The sequence below is a fragment of the Podarcis gaigeae genome (assembly GCF_964106915.1).
Source record: "Podarcis gaigeae genome assembly, chromosome: Z".
Classification (NCBI taxonomy): domain Eukaryota; kingdom Metazoa; phylum Chordata; class Lepidosauria; order Squamata; family Lacertidae; genus Podarcis; species Podarcis gaigeae.
The window spans coordinates 10,238,173-10,264,684 of record NC_139691.1 but is presented as its reverse complement, the minus strand read 5'-3'; the positions used below and the strand labels follow the sequence as shown (position 1 = coordinate 10,264,684).

The 26,512-nt window shown below is 45.1% G+C and overlaps 1 protein-coding gene across 15 annotated transcripts in view; it reads left to right on the top strand.

Annotated features, from left to right (window-relative positions):
* Window positions 1-26,512, top strand: part of KCNT1 (potassium sodium-activated channel subfamily T member 1) — a 196,052-nt gene that overhangs the window by 84,402 nt on the left and 85,138 nt on the right. The window lies entirely within an intron of this gene.

Below are 26,512 nucleotides of genomic sequence, written 5' to 3'. Positions count from 1 at the left end.
AGGAGGTGATGGGACCAGTGGCCATGATCTTTGTTTTTTTGATGTTGAGCTTCAGACCATATTTTGCGCTCTCCTCTTTCACCCTCATTAAAAGGTTCTTTAATTCCTCCTCACTTTCTGCCATCAAGGTTGTGTCATCTGCATATCTGAGGTTGTTGATATTTCTTCCGGTGATCTTAATTCCGGCTTGGGATTCATCCAGCCCAGCCTTTCGCATGATGAATTCTGCATATAAGTTAAATAAGCAGGGAGACAATATACAGCCTTGCCGTACTCCTTTCCCAATTTTGAACCAATCAGTTGTTCCATATCCAGTTCTAACTGTAGCTTCTTGTCCCACATAAAGATTTCTCAGGAGTCAGATGAGGTGATCAGGCACTCCCATTTCTTGAAGAACTTGCCATAGTTTGCTGTGGTCGACACAGTCAAAGGCTTTTGCATAGTCAATGAAACAGAAGTAGATGTCTTTCTGGAACTCTCTAGCTTTCTCCATAATCCAGCGCATGTTTGCAATTTGGTCTCTGGTTCCTCTGCCCCTTCGAAATCCAGCTTGCACTTCTGGGAGTTCTCGATCCACATACTGCTTAAGCCTTCCTTGTACAATTTTAAGCATAACCTTGCTACAGTGTGAAATGAGTGCAATTGTGTGATAGTTGGAGCATTCTTTGGCACTTCCCTTCTTTGGGATTGGTATGTAGACTGATCTTCTCCAATCCTCTGGCCACTGCTGAGTTTTCCAAATTTGCAGGCATATTGAGTGTAGCACCTTAACAGCATCATCTTTTAAAATTTTTAATAGTTCAGCTGGAATATCATCACTTCCACTGGCCTTGTTATTAGCAGTGATTTCTAAGGCCCATTTGACTTCACTCTCCAGGATGTCTGGCTCCAGGTCAGCAACCACACTACCTGGGGTATACGACACATCCATTACTTTCTGGTATAGTTCCTCTGTGTATTTTTGCCACCTCTTCTTGATGTCTTCTGCTTCTGTTAGGTCCTTTCCACTTTTGTCTTTTATTATGGAAATATTTGTACGAAATGTTCCTTTCATATCTCCAATTTTCTTGAACAGATCTCTGGTTTTTCCCATTCTATTGTTTTCCTCTATTTCTTTGCATTGCTTGTTTAAGAAGGCCTTCTTATCTCTCCTTGCTATTTTTTGGAAATCTGCATTCAATTTCCTGTATCTTTCACTATCTCCCTCGCATTTTGCTTGCCTTCTCTCCCCCGCTATTTGTAAGGCCTCGTTGGACAGCCACTTTGCTTTCTTGCATTTCCTTTTCATTGGGATGGTTTTAGTTGCTGCCTCTTGTATAATGTTACGAGCCTCCATCCATAGTTCTTCAGGCATTCTGTCCACCAAATCTAAATCCTTAAACCTGTTCCTCACTTCCACTGTGTATTCATAAGGGATTTGACTTAGATTGTATCTTACCGGCCCAGTGGTTTTTCCTACTTTCTTCAGTTTAAGCTTGAATTTTGCTATAAGAAGCTGATGATCTGAGCCACAGTCGGCTCCAGGTCTTGTTTTTGCTGACTGTATAGAGCTTCTCCATCTTTGGCTGCAGAGAATATAATCAATCTGATTTCGATGCTGCCCATCTGGTAGTAATGTGCATATTCCCCCCCCCCCAAAAAAAATATTTTCCCCTCATCTAATGAGTCACATTCAACTAATCTTTGCTCAGTTGAAATGAATACACTGGGGGGACAGGGGGCGCATCTCCCCCGGCACCATCGAGGAGGGGGTACCATTGGAGCCTCTCCCTGGACATGCACCGGACACCACACCCCCGCCGGTGGTGCGCCACGCCCCTGGGACACACACCACACCCCCAAGGGCAATGTGCCATGCCCCTGGGACACACGCCCCTAAGGAAAAGAAGGACATTCTGGGATCAAATCAGAAACCAGGACGGCTTCTGTAAATCTGGGACATACTTGGAAAATAGGGACACTTGGAGGGTCTGTAATACTGCTTTAAATGTACGGTGCAGATGGGGCCTTAGTCATGGGTCTACTCTGAGTAGGGCTAACACTGGCTACAACCCATGCACTCAACTTCATTTAGCAGGGCCACTACTCAGTGGTAGAGGATGTGCTTTGTATGCAGAATGCTTTGCAATGGATTCCTGTCAGATTATTTTTTTAAGGACCATGTTAAAATAACCAGTTGGTAGTTATGGGGAAGGCATCTACTTGAGACCACAGAGAGCTGCTGCTAGTCGGAATAGATGGGAACATAGGAAATTGCCTTATACTGAGCTGGACAAGCAGTCCATCCAGATCAATATTATCTACACTGGCTGGCAGAGGCTTTCAAGGATTTCACGCATTAATTCTGCCCTAGCTGCACCTGAAGGTGCTGGGGGCAGCAGATGTTGAACCTGTGGCCTTCTGCATGCAAAACAGGTGCTCTACCACTCAGTGGTGGAGCTTCATGCTCTGGCATGGGGGGGGAGAGCAGGCGGGGGGCTGGCGCGTGTCCCAGGGGTGTGGCGCACCGCCCGCAGGGGTGTGGTGCACGTCCTGGGGGCATAGCGCACTGCCTGCGGGAGCATGGCGCCCAGCGTGGGCAGGGAGGCAGCTGCGATGGCACCCCACTGGGATCACACTGCTGGGGGCGGTGCGCTTCTCATGCACTCCTCTTCCTCCGCCAGTGCTGCCACTGAGCTTCAGTCCTTCCTGCTAGATAGCAAAGTCCAGAAAAGGTATGAAATGGTATGAGACAGCTTCCTATGTTCTCATGCAATTTCTACAAGTTGCTGAGGAGGAGTGTGGAAGCGCTTGGGAGCTTCTTGAAGGTATCTGATTGGCCACTTTTGGAAGTAGAGATGCTGAACTATGTGGACTTTTGGTCTGATCCAGGAAGGCTCTTCTCCCTCCTCCTCTTCCATCTTCCTTTTCCTTTGCTCCTCCTTTGTACTATTTATCTATTAGTTTCAGAATCAGTTGCCAAAGCAATTTACAATATGAGTGGTGTTGGACCATGTCCCTCTTGCATTGGTCTCTACAGCCACAGCAGGCGCAGCGACCTTCCAACAGCTTGACCTCACCCCCAAGGGAGCATTCCTCCATTGTCTCCCGAGAAGAAAGACACATGCCAACCAATGGTGTTGGAGGCCATAAGCAGCATCCTTGGAATATTAAATAACATAGTAGAGAAAATAAATTCCTCGAACAAAGGAAGCTGCCTATCTCTGAGTCATTAGCTCATTTAGCTCAGTATTGTATATGCTGACTGGAAGTGGGTCTCCAGGATTTCAGATGGGACATTTCCAGCTAACACAGTGGCCAGGGATTGAACTTAGGATCTTCTGCATGCAAGGCAGATGCCCTACCATGGGGCTACAGCCCTTTCCCCCAATCAGCAGGGATCTTCTTCTGGTCTTACTTAAGACACCCACTATTTCACTTAATTTGCATATTGTAGCTGCGAAGCCATATTAGGGAATTTTCTCCAAACCAAGATTCTTCAGGGGCTAGAGAAAGAGGGAGTGTCTGTGTGTGCCCCCTGCAGTTTTCTCCCCCTTCTGTGTGCAGTACCATTCTGCATCTGTCTCAATATTGCTTTAGTTTCCTTCCCCTTGTAACGCTGCCACAAATCTAAATTGAGCTCTTTGTGTGGGATGCGAGTCCTACAGATGTCTGCCGATTCATTTTCCCAGTGTCTGCCTGATTAATCTTGGGCTGCTCCTGATGATGGACTGTTTGAAAGCACACAAGGCATGGCAAGGGAATGGCTATGCGCCTTGATGCAATTTTGGTGGGCTTCCGAAATTTGATCTGGGAAACTGCAGCCCATCTTTCTCTCATTCTGGGATTCCTTGCAGTTGTGTGTGGCTTGTTTGTTTGTTTGTTTGTTTGTGTGTGTGTGTGTGTGTGTGTGTGTGTGTCTCTCTCTGTGTGCAAAATGGGACCTCAAAACGGTCCTTATTGCTCAAATGTACTCAACCTTAGAGCCAGATGTAGCCCTTTAGCACAACCCAACTTTCGGGTTTTTCTTTAGGAAAAAAAAGCTTGGCAATTTTAGGAGTCTTCCTACTTTTGGGGTGTCCTGGTTTTTGCTTTTTGAAATATGGCAACCCTGTTCTATATTCCCAAGCCACCCTTTGCCATCATATCCCCCCTGTCATGGAAATCTGGAACCCTCTCCCAGTGAGTAGGAAGAAGTGTAAGGATTGTGGGGGTGTGGAATTCTGCTACACCCACATTTAAAAGCAAGTCTATCCAATTCACACCTACCGAAAAAAATACGCAGATTGAAACATAGCCATCCTTTGAAATCCACACTTCTGCAGATCTGCAATGCCTTTCCCCCCATGTGCTAGTGTAAAGTATGCCTAAAAATGCATATTATAGTGGAACATCACATACAGAAATACATACAGAAATTGTTCTGCAAAAATATGAACATTTGGAATAATTACATAAGAAATGTGTTTATTAGGAGAAAATTGTACTGAAATGGTAATGAATTTTCATGAAAGGAAAAAGAAAGCAAACTAATGTGGAAATTTGAAGCACTAAAAGTAAGATTGGGAAAGTGAGAAGAACTGAAACGGACTGCATGAGTCTCCTTTTCTTCCTCCGACCACATGTTTAACCAGGGTTTATAACCCTATGTAACATGTGTTCAGGGAAGGGCAGAGATGAAAACACCTGCAGTCCCCCCAATGTATATTTTTGTGTGAGAAGGCTCTCTAGAACCCCCTGCTTATTGATGTTAAACAGGTGTGCCCTTCCTTTTATTATTTGCTGGAAACTCTTCTGTTTCCAGATAAATGATTTCATATGTGTTTTAAATGGTTTACTAATTTCATATTTGCTTTCAATGCTGGTTTTGTGGGCTGGTGTTGGGCATCCAGTGCTTTTTTTTCTGGGGGGACACGGGGGGACGCAGACCCCTAAACATTTTGTGAATCTACGTTTGGCCTCATTGAGGGGCAGTATTTCAATATGAGTAGGGAAATGAGATTTTTAAATATTTTTTTAATAATAAAAAAGCACTGTGGGCAACTATTTGTGATTTGAACCCCAGAATGTTTATTCTGGAAGCTAACTTCAAATCTTTCCAAGACTGTTTGAGATGGTGTTTTTTTATTGCTTGCTTGCTTGCTTGGTGCTTATCTTTTTCAAGGCCATAAAGTGCTGGCATGTTAATGAGTGATATTGTCTAACCCAGCAGGAGGAATTCTGCAGAGTTGCTTACATTTTTCACTAAGGGCATATTAGAAAGTTCTACTGCTGGGGTTGGGAACCTTTTTCAAACGACCTACAGTGCTCATACGTTTTGGACTACACCTCCCATCAGCACGGGCCAGTATGGTCAGTGGTCAGGGATGATGGAAGATGTGGTCCAAGGTTAGAAGGGAGGCTGCATTACACAGTCACTTGGCGGATACTGACCATAGAAAAGGAAGCATCAGAGAAGAGCCATCAAGATTGGCTAGGTCAGGTCACATGGCAAGGTCTGATGATACTCATCAAAGCTTGCATGCAGCCTCCAGAGGAAGGCAGGGGCAAAAGTAGGCAATATTTCATCTGGGTCAAAGACCCAGTTGGGCACACACACATCCAATGCACTTTTGCATACACACACACACACAGGCTGGGAACCTTAATGGCACCCCTCTGGAGGCTTCACCCGGGGCAAGAAACCTGGTTAGCCTCCCCGACCTGTAGCTACGACTCTGAAGGGAACATGGCCCCCAGAGGAAAAAGGATTTCCCCACCTTTGGATTGCAGCTATCCAAAGACTGCATCCATCCCCACCTTGATTCATGCATTAGTACCATTGTTAATTAATTCTCCCCTGAACAATTTGTTCATTTTATTGCAAGCACAGTAGTAGTTATATTCTGCATAAGAATTAATCTGAAACTTGTTGCAAGCATAAACAGGCCATTACTTACAGTGACAACAGCAGAGGATGGTAACATATTAGGAATGCAGATCTGGCAAATGCCAGGTAACGAGCTGAAGTGGGCCTATTTGCGTCGACCCAGGATCCATCCACAACAGGCTGAGACAGGCCTAGATTGTCCTGGGTCAGAACAGGTCCAACTGGAGCAGTGTGGATCTAGCAAGAGGAGTGTGGCCGGGTGCCAGCAGATAGCGGGTTGGGGCTGACAGCATGATTGTCTTGCCTGATAGTACATTTAATTGGGAATTAAATAACCTGATTAAAAGCGTCTGTAACCTGAGGTACCACTGTATACCGCTTGATTGTAAATAAACAAAGTGGGTTACAAAAAGATAAAACAATGATTTAAAATGTGTAAAACAGTCAAATACTGTAATAATAAAGATTAAAGTCCATAATAAACTAAAAAACAACAACAGATGAAAACACCCATCAGCATCCTACCTATCTAGATAGGATCGCTTAAATAAAAATGTTTTTAACAGGTGTAAAAAACATACAGCTAAGGCACCTGCCTTAATAGGCAGGGAGTTCCAAAGCAAGTGTCCTGGGGGGAAAACGGGTCATGCTGTTTTTTTTTTCCTCATGAAAGAATGGTGACCATTTTGTACACTGTGATCTCATACGATTCCTCATGCCCCAAGGCGCTTTCTTTGGGGCTGCAATCTTGTGTGGCGTCCCAAAATGTGTGTTTTTGGGTGCCATGCCGGAAAATGCACTTTTTTGTGGGGGGGGGGGCGGGCGGAGGGACATGGCATGAAATCACACGAAATTATGGCATACACAATGGACTCCATTCTCTAGCAAGAAAAAAAGAGGAGGCAGTCCTGGAAAATTGTGTCCCGGATTTTTTTTTGGTGTGGTATGTACGTTTGGGTTTGGAGGGTATGGTATTCTCTGGCACCTGTAACAGTGCCAGTTCCACAGACTGAAATAATGGAGTGAAGGTACAGTGGTACCTCGGGTTAAGTACTTAATTTGTTCTGGAGATCTGTTCTTAACCTGAAACTGTTCTTAACCTGAAGACCACTTTAGCTAATGGGGCCTCCTGCTGCCGCTGCGCCACCGGAGCACAATTTCTGTTCTCATCCTGAAGCAAAGTTCTTAACCTGAAGCACTATTTCTGGGTTAGCAGAGTCTGTAACCTGAAGCGTATGTAACCTGAAGCATATGTAACCCGAGGTACCACTGTATATGGGTTTTACAGGCGATTTTACAGCTAAACGTGTCCCAGGCTCTATATACTAATAGTAACACCTTGAACTTGTCCCAGTAGCAGATCTCTGAGCAAAGGTGTTACAGGCTAACAGCATCTCACTCCTGCTGGGGCTTCTCGTTGGCCCTTTTTCTGCAGCCTGGTATAGGACTGCTGAATCAGGACCCAAAGATCCAATAGTTTGGGACACACAGTTGGCAATCTCTTAGTGCCACTTCTGCCCATCCACCCCCCCCACCCTTCGGTTCATCCCTATGTCGTAAAGCCAAAACAACCCAAAACCAAATTTCTTTTCCAGGAACGTGAAATCCCGCAGACAGCATACATTAAGCAAATGAATACATGGGTGTGTGTTTAATACAAATTCTGTATCATTTATCCTTCTTCCATTAGTCCTGGGTGGAAATGAGGAGCTGTGTAGGGGCTCTGAGAGCCGTAACCCACCCTTCACCAGCCTCCTAGTAGTTTTAGCACCTGTCTGGGTGCGCTCCAACTCTTGGTTGATCATAGGGTAACTTCAGACCCTCCAAGTGTCCCTATTTTCTAGGGGCAGTCCCGGAATTACAGAAGTCATCCTGGTTTGTGATTTGATCCTATACAACCTTCACAAAACACCTGAGAGCAATATAAGGAGATCTTTTAATGTTTAATATTTTATTATGTTTTTATATATGTTGGAAGTCACCCAGAGTGGCCGGGCAACCCAGTCAGATCGACAGGATATAATAATAATAATAATAATAATAATAATAATAATAATAATAATAGAATAAAGGTAAAGGTAAAGGACCCCTGAGAGTTAAATCCAGTTGCGAATGACTCTGGGGTTGCGGCACTCATCTTGCTTTACTAGCCGAGGGAGCCGGTGTTTGTCTGAAGACAGTTTTTCCGGGTCATGTGGCCAGCATGACTAAGCTGCGTCTGACGAAACCAGAACACGGAAGTGCTGTTTACCTTCCCACTGGAGTGATACCTATTGTATCTACTTGCACTTTGACGTGCTTTCGAACTGCTAGGTTGGCAGGAGCAGGGACCGAGCAACGGGAGCTCACCCCGTTGTGGGGATTCGAACCACCGACCTTCGGATGAGCAAGTCCTAGGCTCAGTGGTTTAGACCACCCATGTCCCAATAATAGAATAGTATGTCCCTATTTTCATCAGAGAAATGTTGGAGGATATGTAACTTGCTCTTTTTTAAAAAAAAGAATGTTGAGGAATTCTCAGATTTTGTTGAATGCTGCACCTATTTACCACATCCTCTGCTTTCTCCTCCTGTAAAATTGTGACACCCCTGCCTCACTGCATTTCCTTTTGACTCTGATGGTTTTGTAGGTGGTGCTTGATTAGCAGGTCAGCCAGAAGTTATGCCATTGCCTTACTCAGTCAGTGCTTTTGCCTGAGATGCCATAAGCACCACTCACATCATAAACATGGCTTGTTGAGTTCCATGCAGCTGTATAATTCCTCTTAAATGGAAAGAATCCCCAGCAGGGTCATGAATGAGCAATGCACGATCCAAGGCTGTGAGTTTCTAAGGTGTTTTGTTTGTTTGTTCGTTTACATCAAGAGCACCATAGTGTTGCAGACATTTTGATTATCCAATTTCAGAGCAAAGGTGAACGGAAAAGAAATGACAGTGTGTTCTGGTTTCACAGTCTGCATGGCAGATACATGCACCTGTAAACACGAATCTTGTTTAGGCCCAAAGCATGCCTCTCCCTCTCACATTTTAGGTGAGCTACCCAGGCAGTCTAAGGGACGCAGGTGGCGCTGTGGGTTAAACCACAGAGCCTAGGACTTGCCGATCAGAAAGTTGAATCCCCGCGACGGGGTGAGCTCCTGTTGCTCGGTCCCTGCTCCTGCCAACCTAACAGTTCGAAAGCATGTCAAAATGCAAGTAGATAAATAGGTACCACTCCGGCGGGAAGGTAAACGGTGTTTCCATGCGCTGCTCTGGTTCGCCAGAAGCGCCTTAGTCATGCTGGCCACATGACCCGGAAGCTGTACAGCGAGATGAGCGCTGCAACCCCAGAGTCGGTCACGACTGGATCTAATGGTCAGGGGTCCCTTTACCTTTACCCAGGCAGTCTGGTTGTGCATCCCCTTCTCTTCTCCTTTCTGCCTGCCTGCCTCCTCCTTTTGACAACCTCAAGTCACTCTGGGTAGACCTGCTTTCATCTGAGACTACCTCAACCCTCTCCATTTGAATCCCAAGTCAACCTGAATCAGCTCAGTTCAGTTCAGGATCCAAGATTCACCTGGAGCCAGCACACAGCCCTAATTTATCCCCCACACCTTTAGTCAAAAAGGCTGTCGTTAAAGCTCAGAAAAATCAGTACTTAAATGGTCCCTGTCCTCAGACTCATTAAAAAGACATAACACTTGAGGAAATAGGAGTCAGGAGAGAAATGCAAGTTCAAGAATAAGTTCTTATAACACTTATTAGTTCAGTCTGGCTACCCATTCTTTTCTCACTCCTCAGCGTTCCCAGCCAATCATGAGCCACATTAAGATCAGTAGCGGTGTGCCCTGGTTAGGGATGTCAGAGAATTCCAAAGAAAGTAGAATTGGGAGTGGAAATTGCTGGCATTTGCTTATACATTCCATGTCAAGAATGGAAATCAACCCAGCAAATGCTGGATTGCTGCTCTTGCTTTTAGCCAACAAGTGATATTATTATTATTATTATTATTATTATTATTATTATTATTATTATTATTAAAATTTCTATACCACCCTTCATCCTAGGATCACAGGGTGGTTTACTATATAAAAACACAAAAATACATAACATAGTAACAAACAAAACAATAACACGCCCACCCCATTTAAAAGGCCATTAATTGTTTAATTAGCCAATAATTGATTGCATTTTCTTTTGCATGTTTCTTTAGCACTGAGATGAAGGGGGGGGGAATATAACAGTAATATAACTTATACATCATATGATTTTGCCACAGTGGACAGTGAGATGAATAATGTGGTTTTAGGCAGAAGACGAACTGCAGTAGAATGGAAGCTGTGTTGCATGCAAAGGATGCAAGGTGGAGTGGGATATGATGCCTTTTCTTGCATCCCTAGTCCTGGGGGATTTAAATGTTCTCTTATTGAATATTGCAATTTCTGCAATTTGTGTCCATTGATTCTTTTCCATGGGACTGTCCTATGTATTGATGCCACTGGTAGATTAGATTAGATTAGTCTAGGGCTAGGAAGATGTCTCAAGCATTTGATGCAAGCAACCATTTGATATAGAAGTCCTGAAGTGGAAAGTATACATGTGTGAATCTAACCTGAGTGTTGGTTTTTTCCATGTATCTTAAGAGAATGAATGCAGTTGGCTTGCTGCTGTTTCTCTGTTCTAGGGAGATTTTTCTCAGTGCGTTTTAGCTCTCTCAAGAATCTCCATTCCTGCCAAGTATGAAGTTAGTCTCTCAGATGTAAATTCCCCTGGAGAACTGAGCACTGCTGATCTGAACTGCTGACCTGCAAGATTCCAAAGCTAATGCCTTTCGCTGCTAGGAAATTGCTTTCATCACAGCAAGAACTTGCAATAATGGCAAATGCATGCATTTTTATTATTACTTTGTTTTCATTATTTATTTATTTATTTATTTTGCATTTGAAGTGCTGTAAAATAAAGGCTTTTAATTTGGGCCAGAGATGCTGCTGCAAGAAATGTATTTCAATGGGACCCATTGAGCAAAGTCTATGGAACTCTGGCCTTGTCTCCATGATGTATTAGACAAATTCATGGAGGATAAAGCTGTGAGCGACTACTAGTTATGATGGCTACGTCTTACCACTCTACATTGTCAATAGGCTGCTGAATATAGGTTGCTGGAAATCACATTGTCAATAGGTTGTCGGGAATCGCAAGTGGGAAGAGTATTGTTTAATTCAGGTCCTGCTTGAAAGCTTCCCATAAGCATCTAGTTGGGGGAAGGATATCAGTGGTAAAGCAACTGTTTTGCATGCAGAAGGTCCCAGGTTCAACTCTCAGCATCTCCAGGTGTGACTGAGAGGCCCCTGTCTGAAACACTGGAGAGCCACAGCCAGTCAGTGTACTTAGTAATGAGTGAGATGGACCAATGATCTGACCCAGTGTAAGGCAGCTTCCTATGTTCCTGTGTAACAGGATGTTGGACTACACGGTCCTTTGTCCTGATACAGCAAGGCTCTTCTTATATTATTAAGGTCTAGGAAGAGTTGGCAGAAAGAAGAACTAGGATGAATTGTGAGGATGGCAAGGAGATTGCTGTTATGTGGATTTACAGTGGAGGCAGGCCCCTGTTTGGACTGGTAGGGCAGAAGGCAGGGAGGCCAACAGTGAGTGGTGCCAGAGCCATTGAAAGACGGAGTTCAACCAATTCTGGTTTCATCCTCATCTATGACATCATTTTACAAAGGTAATGTTAAGGCAGAGGTAACTGGCATCCAGGACCAGCCACCAGGCTAGTTGTAAGCAACGAGGCAGGCAGGTGGGAGCTGGCTGAGGACAGACTGTGTTTGGTGGGGCAGTGCCCCATTTGCCCTAATAAACTAGTCTCAATTGGTGAGTAATTGTTTTGATCTGACCATAAGTGAAAGCACATGAGGCATTCCTTCGTGTGGTTTACAGTGCAATTCTATACACACCTACTAATACAGGGGTCAGCAAACTAAGGCCCGGGGGCCGAATGTGGCCCCTCATAAATCTGGCCTGTGGACCCTGCCACCCGCTTACGTTGCAGCCGCCTCGCTGCATGGGGACTGACTTCCACAATGCTGGCATGGCTTCTGGGTGAGCAGCGCTGCTGGCGCTGCTTTAGATTGGCTGCACGAAGCTCCTGAAGCCAACCCAAAGCTGCAGACGGCTCTGGGCAGGCGGCGACGCTGACGCGGCTTCAGATTGGCTGGAGGAAGTACCTGCAGCCAACCTGAAGCCTTGCCGCCTGCGGCTGAGGTAAACCTGGCGTGGCCATGGACAGAGAGGCTAGTGGGCAGGCAGTGGGTCTGGGTCGTGCCATGGGCATTGCGACAGGTGCATCATGGGGCTTCAGCTGGAGCTTGGCATGCCTGCTGGCCACATGCCTGGCACCCGGCTCAGTGCTGCTGCTGGTGGCGCACTCGGCGGCTGCATTAGAGCAGCTGGAGGGTGAGCTGTGCGCCGCCTGCCCGGTGCTCTGCATGCGTGGCCTGCCCACTGACCTGGCTTAGATGACAGGCCGCAGCGCGTGGTGCATACCGCCTGGGAGCTCTGTGGAGATGGGCCAATGGAGTGGCTGCTGCTCGCCAACAAAGCTGGTGAATGGCCGGTGCCAGGATGTGCTCCTGAGCACGTGCAAAGTGTGTTCCTCCTCCAGGTCAGGAGGCAGCTGTGGAACCAGCTTGTGGGGTATTTATATTTTTCAAAATATGGTCCGGCAACCCACAAGGTCTGATGGACAGTGGTCCAGCCCCTGATGAAAAAGTTTGCTGAACCCTGCACTAATCTCCATATGTTCTGGGCTAATTTTGTGCTGCAGCAGGGAGTCTCTTCCACTCCTATAGGCTCCTGATATGATTTGGGACCCTCAGAAATCAAACAAGTTGGCAGAAATGAAAGAGAAGACTTGTCAAGTGATGGAACTATGTCTACAAAGCTCCCTTCCAACTGAGATGTCAATCCATCGAATTATTTAAAGGCTTTAAAAAAAACCTATTTATTCTTGCTGGCTTTTCCTTGAATTTATGCTGCTGCTGGCTGGCTGGATTATTTTGTTATATAGATGGAGCTTAGGAACATTACAGGTGCAGATTCAATTACTGTGCTGAAGAGCAGAACAGAAATGAAAAAGCAGGTTACCACAACAACCCACTAAAAAAGAAACAGACAAAGGAAACCCCAAGGACGATAAATCAGACCATCATTCCAGCAGCTGCTCCCATAAGAAAATAATAAGAGTCGTGCTTGATCAGACCAAGGGCCCATCTGGTCAAGCACCCTGTGACATTAGAATTGAGTACATTGTGATTGGGTCAGTCATACCAGAAAGGAATGAACAGGACCTGAAGCACAAGCTCAGCTCAGTATATCCTACCACCCAGCAGTTCTCAACCTTTGGGTCCCCAGATGTTGTTGGACTACAACTCCCATCATCCCTGAGCTCTGGCCTTGCTGGCTAGGGGTAATGGGAGTTGTAGTTCAACAAAATCTGGGGACCCACAGGTTGAGAAAGACTGTTAACAGAGAGAGGCAAAGGCGGGCACATATGGCCCACAGGCCTGAGGTTCCCTGCCCTACCCTAGTCATATCCAAAGGAACTTTTCTCATAAGCAGAAGCATAATATCATCCAACATAGAGCTGGGAGCAGCCTCCTCCTCAATCCAGGTGTCAGTACGGGATGTAAGGATATGTAGGCAATGGAACTAGTTATGTTTCCTTGATGTTGTAAACTTCTGGGGTTTTGAAAAGTTGCATGGGTGATATAGGCAGTTTGGGGGAAAGGGTATCCTCTGTGTCACAAGCCATGGTATAAAGGAGAACAAGGCAGGATTGGTGGTAGACTCGTTTCCTAGTTAATGAAATATTTATTTATTCCTTGCCATTACGGTTTTGCAATGCATTTGGAAAACCATTGCTTGCTTTATTCAAAGCAGGCTTTCTTTTTAAATGTGAACTGTAAAGGGCTATTAGGAGTTTGGGTTCCTTCATATTGCTGCTCCAGGAACTCTTTCCAGACAGAGCTTTTTGCCTGTAGCTCTTAGCTTCAGATACAGCTGGTATCCTCCATTCATAACAGCCTCCCAGGCAAAAGTCCCCTCAGCTATCTACCCCTTCTGCCTTCAGAATAGGTTTTCCTCAAACTGGTGCCCTTAAGGGCTGGTATTGATTGAATGCTTTGGGGAAAAAACAATTCAACCACATAACAATTTATCATCATACATAATGTCTACGGGCATCTATTTTCTTTTTCTCTTGTTCACTTTGCATTTCCAGGAAAGTGGCCACATGGTTGTTCTATTGATCTAACCCACGCTTAGGGAAGCTTTTTCAACTGAAGGTCCACATTGCCTTCTGGACCACCTTCCAGGGGCCACATGCAAGTTGCAGGGTGGAGCAATGAATGTGAATTTCACCTTTGTGCAGTAGTTTCTACACACATTCACATGCTCCTCATTATCCTCCATCAAGGCAAGGTAGAGACATTCCCAGAGTTCAAGGACACATTCCAGCCGGGCAAAAACACCCAATGATGTTATGAAGCAATGCCAGTGTGTTGTCTGGGAAATGTTGCAAGAACCAGAGAGAGGCCTGCATTTGGCCATTGGACCTGAGGTTCTCCACACCTGCTCTAACCACTAATAATAGTAATAGTGGTTGATAATTATGATAATGCATCATTATTGCATTTCTCAGTAATCCTTACAACAGCAATGTAAGGTAAGCCAATATCTCTGCAGATATACACAACAGACAAAGAAAGGTGCCAGGGTCTTTAGGATCCCCTTTGACATGAGAGCTGAGCAGGGGGGCTGGCTGGGTCAGGAGGAGTGACCAACAGAAAACTCCAGGTCGGGATCCAGGGCTCTGCCTCTGGAGGTGTTGGAGGCATGTTCTGGCTCTTCCACTTTGCCTATCACACCACCAACTCCACCTTCCGAGTTGTCAGAAACTATGGCCAGCCTCTCCTCTCCGGGGGAGGAGGTTACCCCACCTGTCCCATCTACCTCTGAGGAGGCAGTTGTGCCTCCTCCATCACCCAGGTCAATGCAGGTGTGAACAGACGGGGGCATGTTCAGCCTTGTCAGCTAAATTGTAGGTTGCTTCTCAAGTGCAAGGATCAGAACCGCTTGTTATGTTAAGTTGCAAGGTGTGTGTCATAGTTGGGTCAACTTCTTTGCTTGTGTTGTTATGTGTAGCACCAGCTGTGCCTTTGAACAGTGTTTTGCCTATGTGTTGCAGTAAAGATTTTGGTAGATGCTGCACCATGGGTTAAAGTTCTTCACTGAATGGAAGTTGTGACACTCTTCAGCTTCCTCTACCTGTCTAGGTTAGACCTTGCAGTACTCATGGCTGCCTGTCTCTGTGTTGTTTTATCTGTGCTTATCTCACCTTTCCTGCAGAAGCTAGTTTTCCTTGAAGGAGGAAAATTGGGAGGGGTGGAAGAACGGGAACAATTAGCCCGTCTCCCAGGAGAGCATTTAGGATTGCCAATGATCAGAGGTAGGCTTACAGAAACCTCCATATTCACGCCGCAGGTGTAATGCTTTGACTGTAATTTGGTGGTCCAAATGGCTGGCAAGTATCGCTCTGCTTCTCTCCAGCCCCGTTTTGTCAACAAGATGTCCTGCAGCCTGAGAAGCACTTTCCTTCCTGCTTGGCATCCTGCAGGGCTGAGGGAAGTGGGCAGGTCGCCAGTCTCCGAAATGCCACTTTAGCTGCAAAACAAGATTAGGGAGATGTAATTGGTAATTTCTATCTCACTGCTCCCATTTCCTTCACTTGGCTGTCGCAGGGGCACTTTGTAGTTTGGTCATCACCTCCCTGGGTGATTTGACACACTGTGTTTTACGGAGGCTTGCATAATGGCCCTGAATCTGTCAGGTGCTCTTTAATTTTCATTCATCTCTTTCCTCCAGGGGATTTTCCCTCCCCTTTCACAATGGCTAGGCAGTGACTGAATTAAGTTTTAATAACTCAAAAGAAGCCAGGGCAGGGGGTGCTGAGTGTAAAGAGCCACTTAGGAGCAATCTAACATTCTTGGATCTCGGATAGATCTCTTGGCCACCTGTGCAATTTCACTAACAAGGCAAAGTCTTGTAGTTTGGAACACTGCGCTCTAGGTGCCACATGGCCCAACTATTTTTGTGTGCATAATGGCTGGTTGGTGACTAAGGCGGTACACCTATGGGAATCCATGCTTTACTAGGTTAATTGGCAAGAAGATTAAAAGTGATGCGAGTAGACGTAGGCCTGGTAATCATACCATTACAGAATTATAGAGTTGGAAGGGACCACAAGGATCATCTAGTCCAACCCCCTGCAGTGCAGGAATCTTCAGCCCAATGTGGGGCTTGAACTCATAACTCTGAGATTAAGAGTGCCATGCTTTACTGACTGGACATTGCTATTGCTCATATTGCAGTATGTACTTGTTCTATGCTTGTTTTACACTGTGATATAATTTGAGGAGCGGGGGGAACTTGTTAGGATTAAGTCCCAACAAAGCCAGGTGTGAAACCTCTTGATAGTCAGAAGAGCTATGACGCCAAGACTAGTCAAAAGTGCAAGATGGTAAGGCCCAAGGCTAATCCAGTTGCAGGTAGTTCCAAGGGTGGAACGGATGACCCAGTGTATGTGTATGACATCTGTATGGTTGTTGCAGTTACACTGATAACTACAACACGATTCATGAATCAGGGGGAGGATGTTAGGATTCTTGCTCCGTGTTTGCAGTCATGAGATTGTTGTCTATCACATGACAGTGTGGAGCTAAGTCAGAATGCTCTGAGTGTGTTTTATGTAAAATAAAAGTAGATTAGCCAAAATCCTGAGCTATTGAGTCTGGTACGCGAACCGCTAATACTCTGCAGGATTGTAAGTGTGATGATGCTTCTTGGTATCAGTCGCTGTGATGTTCAGGCTGAAGAAAGCTTTTGAAGCTCCCAAACGATCGACCAGGAGGGAGAGAACATGCCGGTTGGGCATGTGTCTCTACCAGGGTCCTACATGAAAGTAGGACAATCCTAACATAACTGGCCAGTCTGGGCAGTGTTAAATACAATATAGCATTAAATATTAAAAACAGGGCTGCGTTCAGATGTCTTTTAAAGAGAAGATAGCTGTTTATTTCCTTCACATCTGAAGGGAGGGCGTTCCACAGGGTGGGTGCCACTACCAAGAAGGCCCTCTGTCTGGTTCCCTGTAACCTCACTTCTCGCAGTGAGGGAACAACCAGAAGGCCCTCGGTGTTGGATCTCAGTTTCCGGGCTGAACATAAGAGAAGTTAAGAGAAGAGGGGGAGCTTTGCATACTTCTTTATGTCACTTCTTTATGTGTGATGGACAGAAGATACAACCGTGGTCTCAGATGGATATTTAGCTAACTATCCAGGACTCCATGGCAATGCCAGCTCCATAAATTTTACCCCTTTGGTAAAGGAGGGGGACCTGGATTTATCCCTTCACTGCCATTGTTGCCAACTGCTGTTGCTCCCCAGCCTCATGATAAATATGCATAAAACTATGCATGACATGGAGACAGTGAACTGAGAAAAGTTTTCTCCCTCTCTCACAACACTGGAACTCATGAACATCCAATGAGAATGAATGTTGGAAGATTCAGGACGGATAAAAGGAACCACGACTTCACACTTTGCATAGTTTAACAGCTGAACTCACTCCCATATGAGGCTGTGATGGTCATCAACTTGAATGGCTTTAAAAGAGGATTAGATAAATTACTGGAGGATAAGGCTATCTATGGCTACTAACCCTGATGAATATTGTTATGAGTTCATGGGTGGCAGACTCCCTGGATCCAGAAGATGTCGGAATTTCATTAAGGCTTGGGGTATTAAACTGAGTGTAAAGTGTAAAACAACCCCTTGGGATGCGGGTGGCGCTGTGGGTTAAACCACAGAGCCTAGGACTTGGAAGGTCGGCAGTTCGAATCCCCATGATGGGGTGAGCTCCCATTGCTCGGTCCCAGCTCCTGCCCACCTAGCAGTTCGAAAACACATCAAAGTGCAAGTAGATAAATAGGTACCGCTCCTGCGGGAAGGTAAACAGTGTTTCTGTGCGCTGCTCTGGTTGGCCAGAAGCGGCTTAGTCATGCTGGCCACATGACCCGGAAAAACTGTCTGCGGACAAATAAAGCCAGTAAAGCGAGATGAGCACTGCAAGCCCAGAGTCGGTCATGACTGGACCTAACGGTCAGGGGTCCCTTTACCCTTCACCTTAAAACAACCCCTAGACCCAGCAAGTGTTAAGAGAAAGTTGAGGGATCATTAAGAAAGCAAAAGGGGCGGCGGCCTCTGGGCCAGATGGCAAATGAGTAGGACCCCTCCTCCAGCTCTAAAAGGGTTAGAAAGAAAAAGCCGTAATCTGAGGGCAGAGTTTGCTGTAATGTGGCCTAAAGGAAAAACCTGCAAGCTGGAAAGGCACAGAGAGGCATGGCTGATTTCTGCTTGAAATCAGGCAGCAGCTATGGGAGAAGCTAGACCCTTTTGGGGTTTTGATGCTGTGAATCCCTCTATCATAAGCTCAGGATATACAGTGGACACTCGGGTTGCGAATGTGGTCTGTGCGGCAGGCACGTTTGCAACCCACAGTGTTCACAATCTGTAGCGCCGCATATGCACATGTGCGGGTCATGATTCAGTGCTTCTGCACATGCGCAGAGTGTGATTTACAGCTTCTGCACATGTGCGAGTGCCGAAACCTGGAAGTCACCTGTTCCGGTATTTTCGGGTTCGGCACGGTGCAAAACCCGAAAACGTGCAACCTGAAGTGTCTGTAACCCAAACCAAAAGACATCACAGTCTCCACTGTTTCGCATTACCAAAAGGTAACACAAAGCCTGGGTGGGCACCTGGAACCCCTGGAATCTCTCACCTCTTGGGGATTGGGCTGGCATGCAACATTATGTTCTATATCCATATTAAAATCCCACACATCTTACTGGGTTGTCCCAACCACTCTGTGCAGCTTCCAACGTATAAAAACATAATAAAACATTAAACATTTTTTTTTAAAAAAACTTCCCTATACAGGAATGCCTTCAGACAGCTCGGGGGTCAGATAATGGCATACCCTTCAACATTTCTCCAATGAAAATAGGAACATCCTAAGGAAAAGCAGGACATTCCTGGGTCAAATCAGAAACTGGGAAAGTTTCTCTAAATCAGGAATGCGCCTGGAAAATAGGGACACTTTGAGGGTTTGTAGTTGCTGGAAACCACAGGAGGGGTATTATTTTGTTAACGAAAACCAAGCACACGAAAGACACACACAAAATATGTCAGGGAAAAAAATACAGAAACAAATCTGATTTACAAAACAAGCTTGTGAGTACAGCTAATTAAAAGTTCACTTACCTGTTTCCTTAGTGCATCATTCTCTTTCTCTTACTGTGTCCCTGATTCCTGCAAACTCCCCAGTGTCTCTTTTCATCAAGGCTTCATATTTGCTGTTCAGTTGCCCCCGAGACACTTTCTCTCTCTCTCTTTCCAAATTGGCTTAGGGCCACCTGTTTACCAACAAACAGCATGTCCCTGGAGCAATATGCTGAATGAGAACAGCACAGGAGCCCATGGAAATACCAACATTCACTTGTGGAAATAATCACTGGCTTCTGGAGCCATAAAAGCCCAAAGAATGAAAACAAAACAACCAGTGGCAATGTTTGTTCAAACAGGCCTTCTGGGTGCCACAACCCATAAGGATTAAATAGCTACTACTCAGCCTTTCTGAGTTTTGATAATAGCTCCCACAGCAGACCGGAAGTGGTTTTAATTGAAGGCAGCATTTCAGACTGGGATAAACATAATAATCAGACTGAGGACCACATTCCTTTGTGGGCAAACTTCTGGGGGCCATGCAACAGTGGTGGGTGAGGCAAAAGCAGGTGTGGCCACATACTAGGGATGGAGAAGGCAGGCATGCTGAGTAGTGGGGGCTGAGGGTGTCTTCAGCCCCCCCCTCAATTTTCAAAGAGGGGGCTGGGCCACCCAAAAAAACCTTCAGGCCTGCTCCACCTCCTCCCTCCCTGATGGGGAGAAGCAGGCCAAGTGTGGAGCCCAGCTCTGAACTCTCTATTCCTCACCCGGTGCATGAATACCAGCATCTTGGTGGTGGGGTGGGGGCGCCTGCACGTTACCCCCCCCAGCACACAAGGGCTCATATGCTAGGCAGGGGTGGGACCCGTCACTTGGTGCATCACGTGATGTGCCCCCTCCATGTGGCGGGCAAGTCAGCGCCCCTGGGAGAAGGAATTTGATTCAATTCACACTTACAGGTTAACCTATCTAAGTCATATTTCCCAAAACAATATGTGAACGAGAAGACAGCTATCCTTTGCAATTTGCACTGCTCTGAAATTTGCAGTGCAGTTCTCCAGCTGAGTAGCGTGTTAAAAAATGCATGCTACTTGGGTAATGTGTGCGTAAGAGATATATATCAGTGAAAATAGCATACAAAATGTGGGTTATTTGGGGGGTGGGAATTGCTTTGCAGGAATGTGTATCAGACAAACTTGCAAACAAAGATGTACAGTGGTACCTCGGGATGCGAACGGGATCAGTTCCGGAGCCCTGTTCGCATCAGGAACAGAAAATAAGACGTGACTGCACATCTGCGTGTGTGTGTGCGTGTCGTGTTTTGCCACTTCCGCCCATGCGTGTGACGTCATTTTGACTGTCTGCACGCTCTGTTACTTCCGGGTAGCCACGGAGCGCAACCTGAAAATACGTATCCTGAAGTGTACTTATCCCGAGGCATGACTGTACTCATTAGGAGAAATTCATGCTAAAATCGTGGTGAATTTTCAGAAGGACTTAAAAAAAAAAATCAAATAGATGTGGAAATGTGGGAAACTGAACTTAGGCACATCTGCACTATACACCAAAAGCGCTATCATGTTACTGTAAACAGCTGTGGTTTCCCCCAGAGAATCCTGGGAACTGTAGAGCAACTAAGCAACTAAGTTGCTGTAGAGCAACTAAGCAACTAAGAGACTTTATTCTAGGAGAGCTACAATTCCCAGAGTGGTTTAGCAACCAATCTTTCCCTCCCAGAGAACTCTGGGAATTGTAGTTGTGAGAGGGGACCAAGGGTCACATAATAATTTCCAACTACAATTCCCAGGATTCTTTGAAGGAAGCTACAGAAAAAGAGGGGGCTGAAACTCCTGGGGAAACCCCAAAAACAGTTCAGTGAAAACTGACCTGGCTTAGATGGCATGGAATGCTGATAGTTTGGAGGGAGGGAGTTGAAAACTTGTGGGAGGCTCGAATCCTGAACAGCAGCACTCTGCACTGAATCCCTGCTCCTGCCCTACAACTCCCACTTGAAATTAAATAATGCCTTTTTGGGAAATGATATCTATGGTGAGCATTGTGAATCACGGTTGGGAAGGTCTGATTTTCAGATTAGTACTTTTTATTGGGAAAAAAAAGTATCATCTTTCTTCCCTGGTGGAGCCCTAGTGCTGCCTATTATCTATTATGAGAATGGGGGGGGGGGGATATATTAATTTATTTGTACCTATCCTCTGAACACATGGTTTCAATGTGGTTTACAACAGGGGTGGAGGTGGGGAGAGATAAAATCAGACATTCCTTCCAAAACAGGGTCTGCTCGACACCCTAAAAATACCATAAAACAACTTTTTATTTTTATTAAAAAGATTACATGCCTGGGGAATGTTAGCTTTCTTCTAGCCCTATTTTTTTCCTTGATAGACCTTCAAAGGGCCTGCAAAAGCAAGTTATATCTAAAAAGAAAAGAAAATCAGGACACAACAGCTGGCTTGCTATTTTTGTAACATTTTAATTGGTCCTAAATAAAGCTGGGTGGGGACTCTTTTACATGCTTGAAGGCCGCATTCTCATCTGGGTGACCTTCCTGGGTATGTGGGTGTCTACATGCCAGTGGTGGGTAGAGGCAGAGGCACAAGAGGACAGAGCAAAACAATGTAAATTTTACCTTTGCACAGCAGGCAAGTATCTACACACATTCTTCACTATCTTTCATTCGGATATGCATGATCAGAGTTTAAGGGCATACTCCAGCCAGGCAAAAACACTGGGGGCATGGAGCAAAGCCAGTGAAAGGTATGGCCTTAGGAGAGTTCTGAGAGCCGGAGAGGCACATTAGGTCCCCAGGTCCGAGAGTTCGGCACCCTTGTAATACAGTGGTACCTTGGTTCTCAGACTTAATCCTTTCCGGAAGTCCGTTCCAAAACCAAAGCATTCCAAAACGAAGGCGCGCTTTCCCATAGAAAGTAATGCAAAATGGATTAATCCATTCCAGATTTTTAAAACGGCAATTTAACATGAATTTTACTAACTAACGAGAGCGTTGATCCATAAAATGAAAGTAATAAACAATGTACTGCAGTCACACAATCAGTCAATCAACCAATCAGTAGCTGAACTGGGTTCCACACAAAACAAACAAAAAAAGATCCACAAAAACACAAAATAAATAGCAAAAACAGACAGACCTCAGCATAATACTCAAAACGGAAGTGTTGCACTCAAATCGGAAGCATAACACTCAAAATGGAGCATGTTCGGCTTCTGAAAAAAGTTTGCAAACTGGAACACTTACTTCCGAGTTTGCAGTGTTTGGGTTCCAAGTTGTTTGAGTACCAAGGTGTTTGAGAACCAAGGTACCACTGTACAAGTATTGCCAGCTGTGAGCTGGGAGGTGGGTATGTTCTCCCTCTTATCCACCAACACAGCTGCCTTTGCTTATCAGATAAACCAGCAAATAGTTTTGAAACATCTAGTATTTAAAATATCATAGAGGGATCTCTTATTTTAATTATTTCTGCTTAGCCATAAAGCAAACATGGTATATAAGAAAGTGTACCCAGAGAAGGGACAGGATAAGCTTGAGGAAGACTGTACACCAGCGGTGTGGTGGAGGCAGTGGTGGAGAAGAGGGGGCACTAAGCTCTGATGTTGTTTTCCATAGCAAGATCTATGGCATCATCTGCCAGTGACAGACTCCTCTTGATCTAGCAAGTGACTGAGGTGATAATGAGGCTTTCAAGTTTTTCACTAACAGTTTGTGACAAATTATCATAGGCATGCGACTGAGGTGATAGTGAGGCTTTTGAGTTCTACATGAGAGAACAACACAGAGGAAATAGGAAAATCCACAGGGGCTGTTATGATGGGCTTATACATTTCAAATTTTACCACTATACCTCTGCTGTGTTTCTCACCTGACCTGGCCATAGGGTAGCTTGTAGCAGCTGCAGTAAGATTTGGAGATTAAAACTAAGCTCCTTAAAATTACTTTATTGTTGTTTTTCATTGCATTACAATCTTCATTTTAAGTGGATCCTGAATATCAGTGTTATTTATCTAGAAAAAGGGGTGCTAGAACTCATAATGAACACCTCCCTACACTTGATCTTAGCCAAAACACCTCCCTTGTTCTCTTATAATGGCAATGGTGCTCACCTGAGAGGTGCCGGAAGTAAGTTCCAGCAAGTTCCAGTTGAAAAAAGCTCTGCTGATTATGAAGTTTACATAGTTTGTTGAAAGCCCAGCCTCTTTACTTTTGAGTTTCTTGTAAAATGGCCTCTGTTTCTTTTTGGTTTCATTTTTAAAATTGTTTCATTAGATTTTTAACATTATCTGGTTAAATGGTTGTAACCCGTCCTGGGACTTTGTAGGTGACAAAGTTCTCAAACAAGTAAATTCAGGAAAGTAAAATAGCTTTTGAAAAATGTGTCTTATCTTAATAGATTTGGTGGTAACGGCCTATTGCTGAATACCAGTTGTTGGGAATTGCAGGTGGGGAATCTGGTTGGCCATGACAGGGAGTTGAACAAGATAGGCCTTTGCTTTGATCCAGTAGGAATCTTAAGAATGTCAGAAGAGCTCAGCCTGAATTCAAGAAGCTGGTACATTTTTCTCAGTGTAATGCACATCAAAGTTTTATGGAGCCACCTAAGTTTGATTTAAATGTGTGTGTGTGTGTGTGTGTGTGTATCTGCCTTTAGGGAGCATCCTCAGCCATATAAATTCTCTGGAAATTACTTAATATCATTAAGAGTAGACATTTTCTACAATGTCAGCAGCTGTCAAACTTACACACTGGGAAATATGCAGTACATACATATATTTGTCACTATTTGGAATGGAAACTTTCCTCTGATTATACTGGTTTCTTCTTATGTCCATCCATCTCTTGTCCATCACTCTATCCCTGTCTCTGTTTCTGTTTCCTTGTTTCTCTCTCTCTCTCTCTCTCTCTCTCTCTCTCTCTCTCGGATAAATAATGTAAGATGTAAAATGGATGTCCATGGAAGAAATTTGGTGCAACCCCACCCTCTGCCATGCTAGCAGAATGCCCCCCCACCCAGCAGATTAAAGTGTTTTTTTAAAAAAAATGCAGTAACTTAACTTGCAATCCTGTACACACCTAGGAGTAAGTCCCATTGTACTGTTAATGAGAGTTACTCCTGTGTTTCACTATTTGCTTCCAAAGTAGCACATTTAGTGCAGAGGAACTATGCCTTTCTACCATTATTATTTTTTTTTAAATGGCCCCACTAAACATTATTTCATCAATTTTCTGTGATTACCCTGACATGAGCAATCAGAGACAAGAACCTTGTTGGTCAAGGATGGCATGATTAAAGTTTTCCTACCTCTCTGATAATACTAGAACTAGATCCAATGAAGCTGAATGTTGGAGGATTTAAAGGGACCTCTTCACACAGCACTTAGTTAAACTGTGCAACTCACTGTGCTACATAAAGTAGCAATGACCAGCAACTTGGAAGGCTTTAAAAGGACATTAGAAAAATTCATGGAAAATAAGGATAACCGTGGCTACTAACCTCCATAGGCATGTGGGTGGCACTGTGGGTTAAACCACAGAGCCTAGGACTTGCCGATCAGAAGGTTGGTGGTTCGAATCCCCGTGACGGGGTGAGCTCCCGTTGCTCGGTCCTGCTCCTGCCAACCTAGCAGTTTGAAAGCACATCAAAGTGCAAGTAGATAAATAGGTACCACTCCGGCGGGAAGGTAAACGGCGTTTACGTGCGCTGCTCTGGTTGGCCAGAAGCGGCTTAGTCATGCTGGCCACATGACCCGGAAGCTGTACACTGGCTCCCGCAGCCAATAAAGTGAGATGAGCGCCGCAACCCCAGAGTCGGCCACAACTGGACCTAATGGTCAGGGGTCCCTTTACCTTTACCTTTACTAACCTCCATGGCTGTGTTCTACCTCCACTATCAGAGGCGTTTTGCCTCTGAATACCAGTTCCTGCGAATCACAAGCAGGGAAGTGCTTAGGTTCTACTTTCAGGTTTCCATCTAGCCATCATCTTGAGAACAGGATCCTGGGCTAGATGGGTTATTGGCCTGATCTAGGCTCCCCCTTTTTCTTCCTCCTTTTTTCCCCTCAGTGTGCTTGCCCTCACTTGCCCACTCTACCATTGAATCCAGCTGGATGTGACAACTCATGATACTTTGTTTATGAATATGTGCTATATCCATGGGCGTAGCCAGGATTTATGTTAGAGGGGCAAGCTTCATGATGGTTGGGGGCAGAACCTCAGTTAGTTAAGTACTGATTTACTTGACTGGGGGGGGGGGCAGCTGCCTCCCTGCCCTCCCCCCTTGGCTACACCCATGGCTGTATCCTCAGTATATAAGTAATACCAGTATTGGTATGCAGTCAGAAAATCACATGGACTGGCTCAACCAATAGGAGCACCATAGGCAAATGAGGGTGAGGACTGTGGAAATGGAGGAAGGTTGCTGAGAAGAACCATGTCAAGACAACATAAGAATGGGAGGTGTATTTTGGCACTTCCCTGGAAAAAAATGTCGTAAAGGCATTTCAAGTCATGTAATTCTCCTTACATTTTTATTAAAATTCTAATTTTAACTTTTAGTAGCTCAATAGAGTAGGACATATAAAGACCCACAACACAAATCCCATCACTTGCCCTACCATGACTTTTCCATGAGCCTGTATATTGTCAAGCTTCAAGAATGACAGCAAGATCCGATAGATGGGGCCATAGCTCAGTGATAGAGCAGCTGCTTTGCATGCAGAAGGCCCCAGATTCAATTCCTGACATTTCCAGGAAGGGCTAAGAGAGAAACTCTGTCTGAAACCCCATACAGCCCCTGCCAGCCCATGCAGACAGTACTGAGCTAGATGGACCAATGGGCTGGCTTTAGTACAAGGCAAACTTCCTCTGTTCCTAAGTCGCGCTGAGTTCAGTGTGGCTTACTCTCAAATAAGCAAGTATTAAGATTGCATCCAAGATGACATATACATGAACGCTGAACCAAGTGAGAGGAAGGGGTTAAAGTGGCGCCCCAAACACACAGAACACAAAAGAAAAGAGTGTTCCTTAGGGGAGTATGATAATCACATTACGCTTTCAAGTCTAATGCTAATTGCTATGGAAACAAGTGCTGAAATGCACCGGGAGAATCGTCTTATCCTCCTATTATGCCTGTGCAAATGAAAAAAAGTACAATAAATATCCAAAACTGAAGCCTGAGACTGACTCACATGGTACTGCAGCCTTGTGATACAAAGACCAATACCCCTTCTGTCAAATCCCTTCTTGGAATTCACCTTTTATGTGACCTCTTTGACAAAAGCCATAGATGGGGAACCTGTGGCCCTCCAGATTT